Genomic DNA, 20,938 nt, shown 5'->3' with positions numbered 1-20,938 from the left:
TTGGGCAAAAATTAAAAGGAGGTATCATCTATCAAAATTTTATCTTAAAATACTTTTATTTTATTATTATAGTACTTTTATTTTTATCAAATTGAACTAATTTATTTTAAAATATATATATAATAAGTATTCCGTAATTATTATAATAATATTAAAATAAAAAAATTAAAATAAAAAATATTATCGAATGTTGTTTTGAGTTTTTTTTAAACACCCTTGATAAGAGAAAATTAAATAAAAGGAAAAACAAACTTAAGGGACGGTATCAGAATCAAACTCTCTACCTTTTAAATTTAGAAGCATCTTTTGGGATAATATAAAATAAAAATTAATTTTATCAAAGTATTGAAAGTTAAATAAAGGTACATGATTGCTAAATAATAAAAAAAAATTAAAAGGGTGAACAGAAGATTAGCTAAATCAAATTAACAGTCCAAACTTCGAAATCAAAAGTTAATTTTACCCTTTTAAATTTAGATTTTTTTAAAAATAATATGAAATAAATTATTTAAAATAATTTTATAAACTAATTGAAAGTTAAATAAAGGCAAGATCATTAAATAATAAAAAAATAAAACTGTGAGGTAGAAGGTAGGTTAAAAATAAAATTGAATTAATTTTTATGATTTTGAATTTAGGCGAACCTTTTAAATTAATATAAAATAAATTATTTAAAATAATTTTATAAATTATTGAAAGTTAAATAAAGGGAACATTGATAAATAAGAAAAAATTTAAAAAGAGGTGTTGCGAGAATCGAACTCACGACCTCTCGCACCCGAAGCGAGAATCATACCACTAGACCAAACACCCAGATATTAAATATAGTTATGGAGACTATTTTACTAGTAAATAGTCTATCCAAAGGCAATTTTAAGAAAAATACGATGGCATAATTGCACAAAGCGGAGTTTGATTTAAATAGAGTTGTCTACCATCTTTATCCAGATTCCAGGGGTAAGTAGAAGTCTATTAAATTAAATTAATTGACCAAAATTAGAAGTTAATTTTAATTTAGAATAACCTTTTAAAATAATATAAAATAAATTATTTAAAATGATTTTATAAACTAATTGGAAGTTAAATGAAGAGGGATGTTAAATCAATAAAAAAAAAAACTCAAAAGGTGGGTGAGCAAAAGGTCGATTAAAAAAAATTAACAGACAAAAATTAAAATTTAATTTTTATTAGAAGAACTTTTTGAAATAATATAAAATAAATTATTTAAAATAATTTTATAAACTAATTGAAAGTTAAATAAAGGGGGCAAGATAGTTAAAAAAAAAAAACAGAGGAGTTCGAGTTGTTGGGAGAATCATACCACTAGATCAAACACCCAATATTTAATATATATTAGTCATCACAGACACGTGTTATGTGTGTAATATAATATATGAATACACGTAAATTAGTGTTCCAGACTCATAAATTAGATTTGGAAAGGGTACATCAAATCCATACAGTAGTGCAACGCAAGGATAACACTCGAGAACCCCAACAGTAAGTTACTGTAACTGACTCTTTCTCATAAAAAAATAATTTAATTTTTTATATCAGATATTCAACTGATAAGAACAGATACTATACTTGATCTTAAATAAAAAATTGAGAAATATATGCTTTTAATATTACCAACTCAAGATATTTATAATTTTTTTTTCACTCATGGTACTACCAATCCTAAAATATAGACATTAACGCCAATTTTATTTTGGGGTTTATTTAAATTAGTTTGTCAATGATCCAACATTAGTTAGTATACAAGAATAAGTTGACACAAGTGGAGTTTGATTTAAAGAATGTAAATCAAAAAAGTTGTCTACCATCTTCCTTGGGGGTGTGAAAGTCGGTCAACCGAATTAATCGATCAATCTTAAAAGTTAATTTGTACTATTTTGAATTTATAAGAACCTTTTAAAATAATATGAAATAAATTATTTAAAATAATTTGATAAACTAATTGAAAATTAAATAAAAGGCACAACATCGATAAATAATAATAAAAAACTCAAAAGGGCATGACCTGCACACAAAGTGAGAATCATACCATTAAATCAAGCATCCAGATACTTAATATACTACATAGGATTAACTAGTAACAAAAGATTTATTCAAAGTCTCAATTTTACAAAAATATGATGGCGCAAAGTAGAGTTTGATTTTTTAAAAAAATATCTACCATCTTCATTAAGGGTGATAGATGGCAAAAGGTTGATTAAATTAAATTAACCAATCGAATCGAATGAATTTAAAAGTTTGATTTGGTTAATTCATTTTTTTTTTAAATATTGATTATTTCAATCAAATCGGTCCGTCTCGATTTAAAAAAAAAATTCTAAATTTGATTGAACATATCAAACTGAATAGATTATTTAATAATCAATCGTTCACCTCAATTGTTAATCATCAATTAATTAATAATGGAAAAAATAATTATTTTAATTTTTGATTAAATTAATTGGTATTTTACAAGTTTATTTTGTTCTATTTTTATTAGAAAATTCAATTAGTTTGGTTAGATAGATAACAAAAATTGATTTGTTAAAGTTTAATTTAAATGGCTAAGTGGATTCGGTTATTAACTAATTGTTCATCTCTATCTTCATTACTCATTAATGATCTATTTGTTGGTAATGGGGATGTGAAATTGGCTAGGATGTGCACATTACCCATATTTAATTGGGGCAAATTATCATATCCCCTGGTGGATTTCAGCATCAAGTCATTTATTAAAAAAAAAACAACAAAAAAAAAAAAGAAAAGCAAGAGAGAAATACAAAAAGAGAAAATAAGAGAAAAGAACACCTAAAAGGTTATAGGATTTGATTTGTGGATCTGTCGACGAGGTTCGTTGTGATTTTCTTGACGATAAATACGAAAATAGTTCTTTGTCTTCTGGATGTCGCTTTGCTTTGGGAGACCAATATAAGTTTTTATTGTTTTTATAAATTCTTATTTCATGGTTCAGAATCTAACTATGGCATCCAATATAAAATTTTAAATGCATGAAACAAATTATGAAATGCATTGATGCGACGATAGGAGAAGACCCATTTGACACGAGATTAACTGTTAGGGTAGAGGTCAAAGTTAAGATGATCAATATCCAAATGTCAAAGAGTTGAATGGATGATAAATGCAACGACGGGTCGGGACAGGTAGGGCCCGATCGGCGGGGGACTTGTCCGAGCGGACAATCCTTCCTACTCGGGAGAATACCATAGGCAGGCGCTCAGGTCATATTATCGAGACAATGAGGGAGACTGGATCATTTTGGCCGAACAGAGGAATGCATGTTACTACACAAACTGCACGGAATGTCAACCGAAGCTGACAGAGCGAAGGACTCCCGACCGAGTGGCTACCCGCTTGGACAAGCAGTGGGACTTGACCGTGGGCAGAGCGCAGTCCTGGTTGAGCGGGTGACCCGCTCGTCCAAGCAACAGGACAGTGGTCCTCGTGACATCTTTTCATAAAACATAGTGAAGGACGTAACCCCGAACATATTGGAGAATGTGGCCACGAACGTATTAGAGGATGTGGCCACGATCATATCGGAGAACGTGCTCATGAGGAGCGTGTACGTCGCCCACCAGGACTCTATATAAAGGGGGTCCATCATCGGCGGAGGTACGCTTAATTTACTTTTTGAGCATAATTCTACTATTGCTTTGCTTTTGCTCCACATTCCGGTGACTGACTTGAGTGTCGGAGGGCCAACGCTGAGGACCCCTTCTCTGGTTCGGCACTGACGCCATCTGTTTTGCAGAACGGAGCAAGGTCTACGCCCGGTGAGCAAAGCCGCCACCTCCCAGCTTTCCACTCGTCCTCTTTCGGACAAGATCATTTTGGCGCCATCTGTGGGAACGTAGCCTGCATCTGAAACGAGGAGATGGATGACTGCCATTATGTGGCGTCGGCCACTCGGAGCAGACGGGCCTGAAGTTGCTCTGCCAGCCGCCTGAGACGCTGATGTTGGTCGGATGCAAGACTTCTGAGCCTCCGGTAGAGATGGAGGCGGTATAAAGGAAACTGGTGCATCGCAGATGGTTCCCTGTGGCAGCCTGGACAAGGAAGACGTCTGATCAGACAACAGGTATGTATGAAGAGCGGCCGCCATTTGGGCAGTAGGTGTCGAGGTTTCACCCCGCTCGGATGGAAGGCGTGGGCTAGCTCTGGTTGGGGTTCGCATCGTAGAAGAAACGGATCGGGAGACAACCTCTGCGCGACGGCTTTTTCAGCTTTTCAGTGGCTCCCCGGAAGAAGCCAATTTTGAGGCCTCACCGACTAGAATCACCGAAAAGCTGTCTTAGTGGAGGATTCGCTGCGCCAACCGCTGCACTGTCAGCCGCCCGCCTAGCTACTCCTTCGCTCCCTTGAGCTGGTGCTCCCGCGCTCTCTTCGAGTGAATCTTCTTGCGAGCCGACTAGTTGCAAGCCACGACCCTCTAACTCGGCTACGACCGTGACATTTATCTCCACATCCGCAAGCTTGCATTTGCCGGCCAGACACGGGTGCAACATGATTTGAGCTGCAAAAGAAAGAGAAAAATCAGTTAGATTCAAAGACTGAGAGGAGAAAGAGCATACCTAGACTAGTCGGGAGTCTCGTGCAGATCGGACTCAAGCTGAACACGTAGAGGACACCCTCCAACAACAACTTGTGGATGCGGTATTTCTGACCGGCCAAGCTCGAAGCTACATGGAGGAAGTTCGATCAGCTCTTGTATTTCTTGAGTTCTGGTGGGTTCGACACTTCTAGTTGTCAGTTGGTCAGAAAGTCCGACCGCTCGGGAAAGCGAACGAAGAAGAAGTAGTCCTTCCAATACCCGTTGGAGGATGACATCTTATCAAAAAAGACTAGGCCCACTCAGGCTTGGAAGAGGAAAATCCCTGGCTTGGACAATTTGGGATAATAGAAATAGTGGAAGAGCCGAGGAGTAAGAGGAATGCCATGCAGGCAGAACAGGATGACGACCTTGCACAGCAGGCGAAAAGAGTTCGACATTAATTGATGAAGAGTAATACAAAAATATTTGCAAACAGTAAAAAAGAAAGAGTGGATCGAGAACCGCAGACCGGTGGTAAATTGGTCCCTAAAGAAGCATAAAAAAACCCGGTGGCGGCTCGTTCGGATTGTCGAAAGCCGACGGAAGACTGATTTGGTAATCAGATGGAATTTCAAAAGCGGCTCTCAAACACTTAGTGTCGCCGCCGTCGAACCTGGACTCGGTGGAAGTGTACCACAACCCAGGGACGATGGCGGGGATTGTGAGGAGCTTGCCATTGGAAACAAAATATCCAACGAGGAACAACGAAAAAGCTCGATTGAAAGAGAGGACGCTAAGAACAACGAAACGATTCGAGTAAGGGAGAGGAAGCTTACAAAAAAGGTCATCAGAGAGGAAGAGGGAGCAAAGCGTCGTCGGGAAGCTCGAAGACGACGACACACGAAGTGAAGACAATGGTGACACACGCGATGCTTATAAACCTCGCGGTCGATCGATAACAGTCATCCGATCCAGAGTTACAAAAACCTAGAAGAAGATCCAACCATTGAATTCGAAAGGCCGCCTGTCACATCTGTTGGATCGAAAAGAATTTAGATATCTCCACAATAGCATGATATTGTCCACTTTGGGCCTAGACCCTCATGACTTTGCTCTTGGACTCTCCCCAAAAGGCATCATGCCAATGGAGATATCTTTCTCTTATAAACCCATGATCTTTTCCATGTGTTTTCAATGTGGGACTATGTTTACAACCTTGCAACCCCAACAATCCCCCCTCAAACAAAGGACCACGGGCTTTCCACGTCCGATCCTCGACTCACCAGGTCTTCCTGCCCCTCGGTCTACCCGACCTACTAGGACTTCCTTGCCTAGTCGTAACTAGGACTTCCTGCCCCTCGGTCCACCCGACCTACTAGGACTTCATTGCCTAGCCGCAACTAGGACTTCCTGCCTAGTGTCTCGTCATCTTGATCCGAACATAGGAACCCCCACTTTCTTTGTTCGAGGTCAATATTGTACTCACATGGTTCAATCAGACCATAACTCTTGTGCACAGTCGGTGGTTAAACCTTCTGGCAGTCCAGGCTCTGATACCACTTGTTGGATCGTGAGATTTCGATAGAGGGGGGGGGGTGAATATCGATTCGAAAAACAACGTTGAAAAGAGTTAAGCGCAACGGAATTTAAAAGAACAGACACAGTAATTTTTACTTCGTTCGGAGCCTGTGACGACTCCTACTCTAAGGCCCGTACTCCGTGAGTACTTTCGTTGGGCAATCACTATCAATTCGAATGATGATTACAAAATAATTAAGTACAAGAATTGACAGAATTAAAATACCGACAAGAGAAGAAGAAATAAAGAAGGCGCTTTGTCGGAATAGCCTCGCGGCGTCACAGGAGCGTCGAGCAGCAGAGCAAGCAGTAGATTCTCAGTTGATCGTTGTGTCTCCAGCTCTGCCTCCGCCCCATCTTTTATATGAAGCTCGGGGCGCCCTGGATCCCTTCCGGGCGCCCTGGTGAGACGTGGCAAGTCCAACCAGCGAGCTCCAAGTGGCGACGCGCGATCAGGATAATTTTTGCCTCCAGGGCGCCCGGATCCCCTCCGGGCGCCCGGACCACCTTTTCCAGCGAACAACTTTCCTGCAAAACAAGGTTAGTCCGAGACAAATAGATCCTGCAAAATAAAGTATTAGCACAGTTTTTGAGTTTAGTATAAGAAGTATGACTTAGATTCTGTCTTTCCGAGACCGGAATCTAGTCACGATCTCGACTTAGATATCCGAAATGGATCTAAGCCGGATCGACGCCGAATGCTCCCTTCCCGGGAACGCGTCCTCACAGTCACTCCCTTCCAGTGACTTACCTTTACTTACCTGCCAGATGTCCGGTCAGCCCTTCGACCCGTCTGGACTTCTCGCCAGCTATCCGGTCAACCCGTCGACCTAGCTGGACTTCTTACCAAGCGTCCGGTCAGCCCGTCGACCCGCTTGGACTTCTCGCCAGCTATCCGGTCAGCCCGTCGACCTAGCTGGACTTCGTGCCAGACATCCAGTCAACCCGTTGACCTGTCTGTACTTAGCATGCACACTCGATCAGAGTGTTAGATCACGACACACCTAACTTAACCTGATTTGTCATTCATCAAAACCTGAGTTAGACCGTTAGTGCTAACCGCACCAACAGATTCTTCTTCACTTGATGCTTCCTCTTCACTTGAAGCTTCCTCTTGACCTGAAGCTTCCTTATCATCTTCAAAAGCCATAAATGTCATGTGTCGGGTGACATGACATAACTCATCTTCATCCAATGAATTAATGCTTGGGGTCTCCCATGTAGCTTGGGCCACCATGGCCTCCTCCTTCTTCTCCTTCTTTTTCTCCTTTTCTTCTTTCTTTTTCAATTCTGGGTAATTTGACTTGATGTTCTCTTTATTGTTGCATTTATAACAAATGACATGACATTAGTATTGCAATTGAAACTTGTAGTAGAGTTACCTTTTGAGGGTTGAAACATGTACTTAACATCCTTCCTTTTGAACCTTCTTGTTTTTCCCATCATCTTTTTGACATAGTGAACTACTTCACTAGCCAATATTTCTTCTTCCCTATCAGATGATTCTTGCTCGGACTCGGATGATGAGGATTCTTCCTTCTTTTCTTTCTTCTTCTTTTTATCCTTCTTTTCTACAATAAGAGCTATACTTTTCTCTTTTGAAGATACGTTAGTTTGTTCATGAAGTTCAAATTCACAAAATAATTCATCAATCTTAACTAAGAAAACATCTCTAGAAACTTTATATGCATCAACCATTGATGCCCATAAATTATTTCTAGGAAAGGCTTGAAGGACATACCTTACTAGATCCTGGTTGTCAATTTTCTCATCTATTACATGAAGTCATTTACTATGTCTTTGAATCTATTGTGCATTTGGTTAACAGTTTCATTTGTCTTCATGGTGAAGGTTTAAAGTTGACCCACCAAGAGATCCCTCTTGGCTCTCCTTGATTCACTCAATCCTTCATTTAACTCAATAAGCTTTTCCCAAAGCTTTTTGGCATAGTTGAAAGGACCAACCTTGCTTAATTGTTCCTTGGAGAGCCCACATTGTAAGGTTGTTATGGCTTGAGCCTTCTTTGAAATCTCTTTCGTCCAATCCTTGGTTGGAATAGGTCCTCTAAGTGGATCCAATGGTTTTTCAAACCCATCTATAATGCTAAAATAATTTTCAATATCATTCATTAAGTAATACTTCATTCTATCTTTCTAATATGTGAAATCGTTATCATCGAAAAGGTGATCGAGCGGTGCTATATCCCTCTTGAAATGTCATCTTAATGCTTTGGTTGACGGTGAGCTCTTCCAAGGCAAACCTCACTCTGATACCAATTGTTAGGACCTTTGTGTCCGACTAGTGGGGCGGGGTAAATAGCTTCTCTTCGATTTCTACCTACAACTTGTTAGTGGAAACAAAAACAATGGAAATGCTAGAATAAAATTACAAGAATGCAATGCTAACTCTTTAATTTACTCGGTCTCCACCTCCTTGAGGTGGCTAATCTAAGAACACATGATCAAGCTTCTACTATGATCTTCTCCTTCTTGAAGTAAATACGAAGGTGGAGAAACCTTTACAAGATGATCTTTTCCTCTTACAAGATGAAGGATTGAGTTTGGGAGGAAGAAATTGAAAGTATGAAAGCTTGGAGATCACTTTGAGAGCTTAAGAATGTTTTAGTATAAACAAGTTGTATTCTCTCCAAGCTCCAAAATTTCCTTTATACTTTTTCATAGTCATCAGTCGATTAGAGTTTATATCATTTGACTGATGAGCTTCAACGGTACTTAAGGATTTGTAGGATTTTCAGCCATCAACAATTTAATAGCCACATACCAGTTAACTAGTATTAACCATCAATTGACTGATATGGATCACAGAATGTTTGCCAACATTCTGATTTTCTCTGTCAAGACTTCTACCCTCCACTCGACCAGTACTTCTTTGCCCAATCCACTCGACCAAGATATTTTTTTACCCAATCCACTCAACCAGGATTTTCTGTTCAATCTACTCGACCAGAACTTCTTTACCTAAACTCAATTAGGACATTCTTACACATTTAGTCAAGCTCATTAAATAACAATTAGCCTTGATTTTAAACTTTTACCAATATCAAAACCAGATTCAATTATCTGCACGAACATTTTTATTACATGAGGAAGACATTAATAGTTTTTATTCAATTAAAGCATGCAGGTTATTCTTGGCTTATAAAATATTCTAATATTGTGTCCTTTAATAAAGAGATGTGGAGTTGGATATATAAGCTAAAAGCGCATGAGAAAGTGAAATTTCTTTTTTGGCTAACTTGCCATGATGCTGTCCCAATGTTCAAAGTTCTGCATAATGGATGTTGAAAGTTTTTTGCATTGTATTTGTGACTATACGTCAAAAAAATTATGGATTGCTCTTGGTATTAACTGTGATAGCTTTATCATACAACAAAATGTAGTTGCTTGGCTGAGAGATAGTTCTGTGGAACTGGATCGATCATCCTAGGCTCGATGTTACCTAACTTGATTAATCATTTTTTGTTGAGAGATAATTCGCATGGTCACATTTCTTTTCATGGCTGGTGTGTAGTGGGCTTGGAGGGTCCAAAACATTGTTTGTATTGATAAGGAAATATGCCATTTACATTATCCATAACTTTGTTACCATTCTTCAAACTTGCCACTTAGATAGTAGAAGCAGGGCTGGCCCTAGAGGAGGGCAGCACTGGGCGATGACTCTGGACCTATGATTTGAGAGGGTCCAAATTTTTTTTTTTTAATATTATGTATTATAGGCATGTAATTGGGGCCTTGAATAGTTAGACCCAAATTTATATTTCAGAATTTTTTGATATTATCTTTTACTTTTATCTTTTTAGGCATGTAATTGGGACCTTGAGTAATTGAGATCCAAATTTATTTTGAATTTTTTTTTTCCATCCCGGACCTCCTATCTAGAAGGACCAGAGCTGAGTAGAAGTGATATTATACGGGAGCAGTTGGTGCATTGACATTCTCTTGACATTGAGCACATGATTCTTAAGGTGGATGGTAGCTGTCAAGGCAAATCGGGTATAGCAGATTGGAGTAAGACTGGATGAAGATTTTTCATTCTCTCCTATAAGGCATCTCGATCTTCTTGTCGCAAATGCTTCTAGAATTGCTTTTCTAATCATGTAACTTTTATTTATTTTTTCTTTCTTATAGTTAATCTAAAAAAAATTACTTCCACTTATCAGGGTAGTTTTTTTTTTTTAAAAAAATCATAAGTTCATAACCACATTCGATTATATTTTTTTATTGTAAAAATATTTTTATTTTAATATTATTATAATAATTACTGAATAGTTATTATAACATAGGAAAATAAATTAATTCAATTTGATAAAAAAAATAAAATACAAAAAAAAATAATTTGTATTATAATAATAAATTAAAAGTTTTTTTTAGATAAAAAAATTGATAGATAATATTTTATTTTATTTTTAGAAAGACCTCATTTTAATTTTTGCCCAAAATCATTTTTTGTGAAAAATTGAGCTTTCTTAATCATTCCAACCAATCGTTGCCTATTTCAATCACATGGAAACTTCCAGTTCCGTTGCTTCGTTTCGTCCCCCAAGCGATAGGAGACAAGATCTCTTGGACCATTTTTTGTGGTCCAAGGGATGTGCCACTTGTATTTGTGGTCGGATCATGGTCGCGATCTAACCGTAAATAGTTGTGATTCCTTCCTGGGTTCACCATCCCCATCAGGTTATAGTTTTTGTTCGGAGCGGGCGGCCGGAGGCTGCCCGGAGGACACCCTCACTCGGCGCCTAGTAACCTGACCACTTATCCACCACCGGAGGCTTCCGGGTGGCCTCCGGCCTCCCGCTCCGACCAAAAACTATAAACTGATGGGGACGATGAACCCAGGAAGACATCACAACAATTTGTGGCCAAATAACGACCACGCGCGATCCGACCACAAATACGAGTCACACATCCCCTGGACCACAAAAAAGTGGTCCAGGAGATCTGTGCTCAAGCGATAGATACCCACCTACTGCTGCTACTTCCTTTCGCCGGAATCCGCCGAAGCCATGAAGCACTCCTCCTCCAGTGTCGACGCCAAGCATGTCTTCATCTCCGCAACTGACCGCCAGCGCTTCGCCCTTCAGCGCCGCGAGGAGGCTGTCGCGAGCAGCGCCGCGCTTCCCTCGAGCTACTCCAGCATAACGATAACGAAGCCCCCCAAACCGAAGACCAGTTTGTTGGACGTGTACAGTTTCTGCACATGTTGAAAGAATGGGCAAGTGATATTCACTCTTCTCCTTATAAGACATCCAAGCAAATCAAAGGTAAAGATATTTATTCACAGAAACAAGGTGATCCTGTCCGAAAGTCGAAGAGAAGTAAAACTGAAGATGTGGTGCTCACACTGATCTCTTGTGGACTTCGCACGGACCTGCAACACAGACTACGTCAGTGCCGAGTCAGGAAAGGGGTCCCCGGCACGTTGACCCTGCGACGTTCAAGTCAATCATCGGTGATGAAGTGGAAAGCGAGGACAAGAGGCCAAACACGTGTAAAGCGGGAGCTAAGGCAAACCCTAAGGTAACATTTAAAGCTCATTCTTGCAATTCTAGTAGGATGCATGCTAGTAGTCTTATTGCCATTGTCAATAATGATAAGCATGTTAACACTAGAAATCGATACATGTGCTTAGGAGCCAAGCATGTTAGCTTAGATAAGAACAATTCTAGAAATGCTAACCCTAGAATTAACTCATCTAAGGCTAAGGAAAATCTAGATAGAAATCTCAAATCATCTAGACACATGCCTAGGAATACCTCAAAGAAAAATGATAAATCAAAACTTGAGGTATTAGAGAAAGAAAATCAAGTCTTGAGGTCAAGACTTGACTCTCTAGAAAAGACTCTTAAGGATTTGACTCTAGGGTCTAGGGGTCAAAACCCCAAGTCCAAGGACAAGAACAAAACTGTAGTGCAAATAGTGAATATCACATACCTCCGCTGATGCTTGGACCCCCCCTTTATATAGAGCTCCGGTAGCGCGCATGCACGCTTCCTAAGGCGAGCATACTTCTCCAAACTTTTCCTGAAAAGACTTGTCAGTAAAGTATCTCTGACACAGTACCTTAACATGCCGAGCATATCTCTGAAATCACAGTGAAGGCTTCCGTCGTACGATCTTTTGGTAGTCCATGTCCGGTGTCGGTAGCACAAACTCCCAAAAAGATATCACTGGATATCATCAGGAGTGTGCTGCTAGGCCGAGCGGGTTGGCCGCTCGATCGAAATTCCACTGCCCCTGATGCCTCGTCTGGCCGGCCAGACCTTCATTGTTCCTCAGTGTGTGTCTACTCGATCGAATGTTCACTTTGTTATTGCCGAAGCCTGATACCAGACCGAGAGGGGTAGCCGCTCGGCCGAAGCCTGTTGCCAGGCCAAGCGGGATAGCCGCTCGACCGAAGTTGAACTCTGCACGCATCCAACTCTGCTGTCTAGCCGAGCGGGGTAGCCGCTCGGCTCTGCTTCTGCACATTGTCTCCCTTGAGCATCGGTTGTTTGATTACTCCATGTGTCGAAGGCGACGGTGGATCGGAGCCTTCTCCCCCGGTCGGCTGATGTCATCTACGTGTTGACCACCTTGACTTTGATCTCCTTTGACCTCCACCGTGATATCGGGGTCGGGCCCTTCATCATCACCACATCAAAGGGATTTGATTTGTGAAATCGTCGAGAAGCATTTGTCACTGTAACTTTTTCACAAACGGCAAGAGGCAACTTCCTTCATCCGCTATTTTCTTCGTCCAACTCTCCAAGATATGCTCCAACGCAAAGTATGGGATTTAGTATTTATTTCCATTCTATATTCAACAATGGTATCAAAACCCTGCACTAAGGAAAATCATGAAGTTATCACGTTTTCCACACATCGCAAGGTGCTGAACAACACTGCGAGATTCGTGGTCGGAGTGTAGCCTTGGGAGGTCGGCGACAAAGTCGGAAGTCTACAATCGTGTTGCTCGCTGCCATAGGTGCTGTGCAGAGCCGCGTTGGGAAATTGCAACAGTGTGTCATTTCCACCGGGCTCGCCTAGAAGGAGAACACTAGCGACAGTGTTCCGAGGTCGACGACGGCGTTTCAGAGCCAGTGACGCGCTTGTGGTTGGCGACGCACCCATGACTATGCGTGCGAGCATTGACGACCACATAGGATGGTTGGTAATGACAATAATGGAAATAATCTCTAATTGATTTCAATCAATTGAGATTTATTATATTTGATACACAATTAGACCGACATGAATCAAATAGGAAAAAAACTATTTTCAAGTCTATTATATTTCTATGTTTATAATTATTATGATTGTTTGCCTTATTTAATGTTTCCATTATTGTTTTGGATAATTTGTATAAATAAGCCTATTAGCTTTAGTAATAAGATTATAAAAAAGCTTTATATTATTTCTTTCCTTTACCTATTGATTTCTACATGGTATCAGAGCCATGATCTTTTTCCTTATCTTCCCTCAAAATTTAGCTTCTTCCTTCTTTAATTCCTCTTCCAACACCTCAATTCCAGCACCAAATTTCTACAGCATTAGTCAGCAACAACGTGAACATCTTGGAGCACAACAGCAACTTGGAGTAATCCAAAGATCAGCGTGCTCCAACAACATCTTACAGTCTCATCGCCAACGTCCTTTCTTGCCAGTTTTGTGTGGCAACCTCGGGAACTTCAACAACTATAGTAATAATTTTTTTTCTTCTACTAGTTCATTTTTCGATTCTCTGCATTGAAAGATAAAAAAATTGGATTTTGGTTGACGTATCTGTTCACTTTCATGTTTTGTTCTTTAGATTTCTATTCGGTTGGATTAAAAAAACCAAAAAAAAAAAAGTGAGAGGAAAATAAAACTCAGAAAAAAAAGTGAGAAAAAAAAATGAGAAAAAAAAGTGAGAGGAAAAAAAAACAGAGAGAAAAAAAACTCTTCTCTCGAGTCTACTGAAACCTCTTCATCATCACAAAATACCTCTTTTTCAATTCCTATAGTTTCTTCTTTCTCTGTTAAACTTGACCACCATAATTATTTACTATAAAAATTATAATTTCTTCGTCAAGAATCTTTTGAGTTCCAATAAAGACTCTAAAGAAGTTGATCCCTAGTGAAAATTATCCTTCTTAGTCAATTCTATCAAAGGCTAAGCTACTTTACAATAATTTTTATACAAATTTCTGGTAGTAATCTTTCAAACACAAAAAAACCTCTTACTCCTTTGACATTATTTGGAATCGACCAATCCAAAATACATTGAATTTTAGAAGGATCAATTGAACACCTTGTCTGGAAATGATATCACCTAAATATTCCACTGTTGTGGTGCCAAAACTATATTTCTTGGAGTTAGCCACAAACTAATTCTTAAGAAGAACTTCCAACACCATTGAAAGATGAGACAAATGTGTTGACCAATCAGAACTATACACTAAAATATCATCAAAGAAAATCAGTTCAAACTTACAAAGGAACGATCTAAATAAATCATTTATTACTGTTTGAAAGGTTGCAGGGGCATTAGTGAGCTCAAAAGACATAACTAAGAACTCATAATATATATTGTGAGTGTGAAATATTGTCTTATGAATGTCTTCCTCCTTTACTATGATGATATCCCGATTTCAAGTCAATTTTTGAAAAAAATAAAATCATAGCTCCAAATAACTCATCAATCGATTCATCTACCACAAGGATAGGGTGCTTATTTAGAATTATGATGTCCCCGGGGCAATGGTGCCGTGGTAGGATATCCAGGTTGTCTCCCAGATATCCACGGTTTGAACCCCAGCTACGTCGTATTTGCAGGAATTTTTCCTCCAAATGGGGGGCGTAATCAAAGGATGCTGGGCTTTTGGGCTGGCCGCCGCGTGAGCTTCCCGATTTACTCTGGTGACCGGTGGGAAACTTCCGTGGGACTGGGCCGGTCACCCCAGAGATAGTCAATGAGATTAACTGGGATTATCATTTTTTTATTTAGAATTATGACCCTATTTAATGCTCTATAATCAACACATTCTCCATGATCAATCTTTTCTTTTTACCAATAAAATAGGATTAGAGAAAAAATTTATATAGTCAACACAATATCAATCCTCATTAATTTGCCTCCTAACTTGATGATTTTATTGTTATTTGTAATTTGTACTCTTTGAATTCATACTCAATAATCCCATAAATTTATACTCCAACTCCTCTTCTGCTGACTGCCTCAAGACCCACTATCTCTCCATCTAAATTTTATCTTTCATTTTCTTCTAACACTAATAACTTCAATTGTTTCTCAATACATTGGTGAAGTGGGTGGATTTTTTCACCACATTTGAAGCATAATCCCTTTGTCCTTTGTTCCATTAATTTTGGGTAAGAAATGGAATGAATTCCTCTAAAGTTTTCCATGAACCCTCACTTATCTTCTCCTTTTCGTGTTATAGAGGCTAGGGATAAAGAAGGATTTATATTTGATGCAGAATCTACGTTACTAGCTTCCTTAAAGTCACGAATCTGGTTGGAACCCTATCTTGATGTTGTACTGGTTCTTCCCATTTGAAAAGATTGACCCAATTTCTTTTGAATTGAATTAGACCTTATATATAGTTGAAAACTGCACAGACCTACCCTGGCCGAAATTGCTCCACACATATCCAATTTATTTTAATGCTGCCAATTCTTCAAAAGGATTTTCATGTCTATGCCTTCCATAACGAGCAATGAGAACACATTTAATTTTTTCCTAAGTTAGATTAACTTTGGTATCCTTAAGAAGATTAAACTAATGAATGGTGGAGTCTTCCATACTTATATGTTTGATCATAATTTCATCTGAAGTATTTTGGACTTTGAAATAAATTTCAGCCTTAGTAATCCATGCCACTAGATCCCAACCATTAAACATTGATAATTCTACTTTCTTTACATATGTCCTGTACCCCTCCAATTGATCACTTGGATGTTCTTGAGGCTCAGATTGAGATGACTTATCAGCAGAACTAGATGCCCCCTTCAATGGTGTTGTTTCAACCCTTGTTTCTAACTGCTCACCAATCTCTTGTAAAAGAGAACCATGTTGTTTTACTTCAGACATCAATTGTTGCATAATACCTCTGATTTCCTCCATACTGTTAGGATCGATGGACGCGGCTAGAGAGGGGGGTGTGAATAGCCGCCCCAAATTCTTCGCGTTTCTTCCTACGATTAGGGTTAGCGCAGCGGAAATGAAACCGTAGAAACGAAAAGGAAAAAGACAAACCTCAAACTCGATGGATGTAACGAGGTTCGGAGGTGATACTCCTACTCCTCGGCGTGTCCGTAAGGTGGACGAGCCCTATCAATCCGTCGGTGGATGAGTCCCCGGAGAATCGACTAATAAATACTCCTTGTGGGTGGAGAAACCTCGCCACAATAGCTTGCAACAGCAATATGGAAATACAAAGAAGAGCAAGAACAAAATACACAATGAATGTACAAATACTCGCTTGCCTTCTCGTCGACTGAAGTCCCGGATGAAGCACCAACTTCACGGATGAATGCCAACAAGCAACTCAGTCAAAGAAGCTCACCCGAAGCTTCGAAGCTCAGCAAAGCTCAAGAGCACAGCTTTCAGAAGAACAGCAGCTCAGTTCAGAGGAGGAAGAAGAAGAAAGAAGTAGTAGCCCTCGATCTCCTTTTATAACCTCTGAGCCAACCTGCGAACCTGCAAGCAAAAAGACCAGAACACAGAAGCCCGAAATAACCTAGCCGTTGAGTCACAACGGCTAGGCCTGGACCGATCAGGCTCCACCCTGATCGGTCCAGGGTTCTTCTGATCGGTCATGGAGACCGATCAGACTCTATTCTGATCGGTCCCCAGACTGATCAGAATGCTTTCACAGAGAGTTGCCCAACTCTCTGTGCGTACCCTGATCGGTCCCGGGGACCGATCAGGCTTCCTGCTGATCGGTCCCCAGACCGATCAGTAAGCTCACAGAGGCATACTGATCGCTTTCTGATCGGTCTCCAGACCGATCCAGGTCTTGGTTTTTGCCCAAACCAAGTCCAAACTAATATTCGGTTAACCTTGACCTCTTGGTACATCATGCTTAGCATCCGGTCACTCCCTTGACCTGCTAAGACTCCCCACCAAGTGTCCGGTCAATCCCTTTGACCCACTTGGACTTTTCTCTTCGTGTCAAGTATCCGGTCACTCCCTTGACCTACTTGACCTTCTCAATACCAGATGTCCGATCACCCTTGATCCATCTGGATTTTCCCTTGCCCGGCTTCACTCACCAGGACTTTCACCTAGCTTCACTCACTAGGATTTTCACCTGGCTTCACTCACCAGGACTTTCACAACTGCCTGGCTTCACTCACCAGGACTTTCCCACTGCCTGGCTTCACTCACCAGGACTTTCCCACTGCCTGGCTTCACTCACCAGGACTTTCCCACTGCCTGGCTTCACTCACCAGGACTTTCCCACTGCCTGGCTTCACTCACCAGGACTTATCCGTCTGCCTGGCTTCACTCACCAGGACTTTCCATATCCGGTCCAGAGAACGGGCTACCGAGCCCTCTCTGACCACAGTTCGGAGAACGAGCTACCGAGCCCTCTCCGACTTCCATCCGGTCCAGAGAATGAGCTCCCGAGCCCTCTCTGACCACAGTCCGGAGAACGAGCTACCGAGCCCTCTCCGACTTCCCATGTGCCAAGCTTCCATACTTGGACTTCTCCGTGCCAAGTCTCCATACTTGGACTTTTCCCGTGCCAAGCTCCCTGCTTGGACTTTTCACCATGCCAAACTCCCTGCTTGGACTTTTCCCATGCCAAGCTCCTTGCTTGGACTTTTCCGAGTCAGGTCAACTCACCTCGGGTCAACCAGGTCAACCTTGACCACGGGTTGCACCCACAATCTTCCAAGCTTGTATCCTTGTAAAACATCAAGATACAACTTTTCTGTTCACGTCAAACATTGTCAAACATAACTCGTCAAACATCAAAACACAACTCGAGTCAAGTCAACTCGAGTCTGGTCAACCAGGTCAACCTTGACCTAAGGTTGCACCAACACATACTTCTTGTGTTGTCACCCTCCCTTCCAAGACATTAACCCTATTTGACATCTTTGGCATTCCTTCTAAGCATAGGTTGGACCAATGTTAGAGTCCCAAAACCAGAATAAAGAAATACATAGAATTATTAGGGTTAACATAAATAGTACAACAAGAACACTCAGATCTAATAGAGAAACTCTCTCCGTCAGTCAAAAACAATACTCTCTTTTGACAATGATTCTTAGACTCCTTCCCCATTAACTTCTCACCAACTTATAACCACTCACATACTCTAAAACATGAAAACAGAACAGGCGCAGGGGTATTACTGACTCTACAATATAAACTGCCTATTATATATTAATGTAGGTCTGCTCCTTTTGTGTTTTAGATCTCCTGGAATATATAATCCATGATGTTTTGGGCTTTTTCCCCCCATGATCTAGATTATCCAGCATATTTCCCCCATAACCCAAGTTCACATCTGGAACTGGGTTTCTGTCAGCAATACTAGAATGTGATTCGACCAATTGACTGCTTGCTATGTAAAAATTCAGAATGACAGTTGAAAGACTTGTTTCCTCCTCCACAACATTTAATGTCACCTCTCGTCAAAATTCCACCATCTCCAACCCTAGTGAAATGTCATACGACAGTCAAATCCTCATTATAGGACACAAACTCAATGGGAATTATTCACTACTAGAAAAAATATTTTTTGAGACACAACAAAATATGTCTTAAATTGTAAATTTGGTGTCTCAAAATGTTTTTGAGACAGTGATGAGACGGTAATGTAGCCGTCCTCAAAACAAGCGTCTCAAAAAACTATTGAGACAGTTGTTCAATTGTCTCAAAAATATTTAAGACAGTTATTTTTTTGTCTCAAATGTTATGTCTTATCCTGTGAAAAAACTAGAGACACTAAATTGAGATGGTAATTTACTGTCTCAAATAGAAGTGAAGCCAGTATATTACTCTCCCTAATGTTTTGATTTGTTGATGCACCATTTGTGACAAAAATTAATAATCTTAAAAGAACATTCACTATACAAATTAATCTAGATCAGATTTATTGAATTGTCATTTCAAAACAAAAGGAAAAACTCTCTTTATAAATTAAAAGTGACATACATAATATAAAATTCAAATATTTTTTAACTTACAAGCTAGTCAGTACATAAGTTCCATGCCAACATTCATCCAATAATAGAAATATCTACATATTCATCATTAATTTGAAAAGAAAAAAACTACTATTCCCATGAAAGTTACACAAGAGAAAGTCTAAAGAACTGTTGGACCCCGTGGTAGTTTTGATGTGATCAACCAAGTTGGTTAGGTCCTGCTGTGTTTAATCCCTGTGTCTGAGTGTGCAGGAGTTTAGGAACACAGGAAGTCGAGCGGAAGACACAGCTAGCGAGAAGGACGACACGGGAAGGGAGCCGACGGGCTCGGTGAGTCCGAAGGACGAGAGAGCTGCGGAAAAGTACTCCGGTGGGCGTGAAGAGCGTGCGCGGCGTTCGAGGGACGTTAAGCCGGGACGGAAGACTGCTCGAGGAGAAGGCCGGGAATTGAGTTCGGGTGAGCCCTATTCCGGTTGGCCGCAATCACCCAAAAGAACGGAGCGTCGGAAGCTGGAAAAACCAAGCTGGAAACTGTGCTGCCAGCTTGGAGGCACCTCCAGCCGGCTTGGAGGCGCCTCCATCATGAAGGCGCCTTCAACCCTGTTGAAGGCGCCTTCAACAGGTCAAATTTGACCGTTTATGCTCCGGATAAAGTTTTATCCGCTGATCGAGCTGGAGGCGCCTTGGACCCTCGGGATAGACTTTCCAGGAGCTATATAAAGGCCCCTGGAGCTAGGAATTCAAAAACAACTTAAGCAATCAATCTGTAAGCAATTCCTAAGCAACTAGTGAGCTTCAAAAGTGTAAAAGGCTTCTCCGCCTTCAGAGAAGGAGATTTTTCTTACTGCGCTCTTTTCTACTGTCCTGGATTAACAACCTCCTTGGTTGTAACCAGGTTAAATCCCTGAGTCTTTTCTGTTCCTATTTCTTTTTCTGTTTCATTAATTTAGTTGTTGTTATTTTTATTGCTGATTTAATTCTGAGTTGAAATCCGAGGAGGGTAGTTTTTATTTTCTTGTTTTCAGCAATTCACCCCCCTCTTGCCAGTCTCCGCTGAACCAACAAGTGGTATCAGAGCCTGATCACCTCAGAAGGACTAACCGCCAACTGAAGCACTACGATCAAGACGATGGCCGGAGCGAACATCCATCCCCCGAAGTTCGACGGAGACTTCGCCACATGGAAGCGCAAAATGGAGGTATTTTTTAAAACCGAATTTGACATTCTGTTAATAATGAAATATGACTATGCAGTTCCAAAAGATAAGGAGGAAAATACCTGGACGAAAAAGGAGCAAGCAGATTTCATCGCCAACGGAAAGGCTGAGTTCCACCTACTCAGCGTTCTATCGTCGCAGGAGGTAAATCGAATCGGAAGCTACGACTCAGCAAAAGATCTCTGGGAAAAATTCCTGGAGCTTCACGAAGGTACTTCCGAAGCGAAGCTAGCGAAGCGCGACATCCTCCGGAACCAGTTAACGAACCTCCGGATGAACCAAGGCGAGAAGGTAGCGCAACTCCAAGCGAGAATGAAGGAGCTGATAACGCAACTAACGAACCTTGGAGAAGAGGTAACCAACCGGGATTCTATCCGATACGCGCTCAATGCCTTCCCGAGAACTCCAGAGTGGACCTCCTTAGTAGAT

The 20,938-nt window shown here is 40.4% G+C and overlaps 1 non-coding gene and 1 pseudogene across 1 annotated transcript; both read right to left on the bottom strand.

Annotated features, from left to right (window-relative positions):
• Positions 1-741: 741 nt before the first annotated feature.
• Positions 742-813, bottom strand: TRNAP-CGG. Its single transcript has one exon. It is a non-coding gene; the product is annotated as a tRNA-Pro (tRNA).
• Positions 814-1,439: 626 nt separating this feature from the next.
• On the bottom strand, positions 1,440-1,614 carry LOC122025928 (annotated as a pseudogene).
• Positions 1,615-20,938: the final 19,324 nt, after the last annotated feature.

Source organism: Zingiber officinale, chromosome 9B (assembly GCF_018446385.1).
Source record: "Zingiber officinale cultivar Zhangliang chromosome 9B, Zo_v1.1, whole genome shotgun sequence".
Classification (NCBI taxonomy): domain Eukaryota; kingdom Viridiplantae; phylum Streptophyta; class Magnoliopsida; order Zingiberales; family Zingiberaceae; genus Zingiber; species Zingiber officinale.
The sequence above is the reverse complement of the archived record's forward strand: the minus strand, read 5'-3'. Positions and strand labels throughout refer to the sequence as shown.